Here is a 1527-nt window from a genome sequence, read left to right as displayed (position 1 = left end):
GCCACCATGTTACTCGGTGTTTAAAAAAAAAAAAAATTTAAAACCAAAGGGGAGGTTGTAACAGATTTCACATGCATTTTGCCATTGGGAGATACTACAGGTTAATAGGGTAAAATTTCAAACTAAAAGATATCAAATTGAAACTTCAAAAAACATTTCCATTCATGTGAATAAACTAAAAATCACATGCACGCACACACAAACCACCACACACACACAAACCACCACACACACACAAACCACCACACACACGCGCACTAAAAATGTGTAACCAACACGATGCCTTTAGGAAGCCTGACGACCCCTTTGACTCCTTCCTCCATCTCTGTCCGCTGCTAGCTGGAGCCAGCGGGTGATCAACTGTTCAATTTGTTTGTCTGAAGCATCTTTTGTCAACACATTTCTTCTGACAGCATCTGGGGGGGGGGGGGGGGGGGGACAGAAATACATGACCATTCATGCAGAAGTGCAACTTTCACTCCAGTGTCAGCAACTGTACATCACTTAATGCAGAGGATATATTAAAACTCGTCAGATCACCCTTATGTGACAGTGATTTAGTGCAAAGAACTTCACATTTTTATAGCCCATACATCCAAACCAATTTGTTTAAGTGACAAAGCTAAAACTTACCCAGAACAACAAGCTTCAAAGCCAAGTTTTTGAATGCTGGCTTGCCATTCGCGCCACTCCAGTTCAGTCCTTTCGCCAGAGATGTGGTTACTGTCCTCTTCATTATGCGCCAAACGGTCTCCTTCACAGTCAATCCCCCCACAATTCCCAGATGTACTGTCTGAAAGAAGTGTATGCATATCACCAATTACTACATCACATTACACTTTTACAGGATATTGGTTACAGTCCCTGAAGCAACGTTAGGTGCCTTGCTCAAGGGCACTTCAACCATGGATGAAGGTGTCGGTATACACCTTCCATTGGTCAGGGTGGGATCCCAACCTGCAACCATCTGATCCAAAGACCAACTCCTTAACCAATTAGGCCACAGCTGCCAAAACATTTCCTGCCAACTGCATTTCATGTTTTTTTTTTTAATCGTTTGCTCACCAAATTTCTTTTCTCTTCGGGGTTCTTCAAGAGGACCTCCAGATTCTGAAGGTCTTCCTGGGAAGAAAGTGGCAGTCGACAGTGTGACGCATCAGGCAGAGCTTCAGAAACTGGATGACCAGTGGAGTGTGACTGGAGTTGAACCAAAATGAGCATTTGCTGCTCCCGGATAGTAGTCAACTGGATAAGAATCTCCCTCAGAAGGGCTGCAAAATAAGACAGAAATAAAAGCGTTGGTAGAACACATTTATACACAATAAGTCCATTGCTGTTTACTGTCCACCTTTGTAAAATACATACATGTAGGCACAGCCTCTACAGAAACCCGGCCATGTTCTGGTGTCATGGAGTGATCCAAATGCTGTTCTTGTGGAGGGATCTTGGGAAAAACAAAAGAAAATGGGCATCAGAATTGTATACACCCTCATTAAATCTGTATTTAGTGTTCCACACAGATTCAAA

General features: G+C 43.0%; 1 long non-coding RNA gene across 1 annotated transcript; it reads right to left on the bottom strand.

The window, feature by feature from the left end:
• Positions 1–227: 227 nt before the first annotated feature.
• Positions 228–1172, bottom strand: LOC132872595 (uncharacterized). Its single transcript, XR_009651457.1, has 3 exons — positions 1066–1172; positions 634–793; positions 228–416 (listed from the first exon to the last, which is right to left on the bottom strand). It is a non-coding gene; the product is annotated as an uncharacterized LOC132872595 (long non-coding RNA).
• Positions 1173–1527: the final 355 nt, after the last annotated feature.

Source organism: Neoarius graeffei, chromosome 2 (genome assembly GCF_027579695.1).
Source record: "Neoarius graeffei isolate fNeoGra1 chromosome 2, fNeoGra1.pri, whole genome shotgun sequence".
NCBI classification, from domain to species: Eukaryota; Metazoa; Chordata; class Actinopteri; order Siluriformes; family Ariidae; genus Neoarius; species Neoarius graeffei.
The sequence above is the reverse complement of the archived record's forward strand: the minus strand, read 5'-3'. Positions and strand labels throughout refer to the sequence as shown.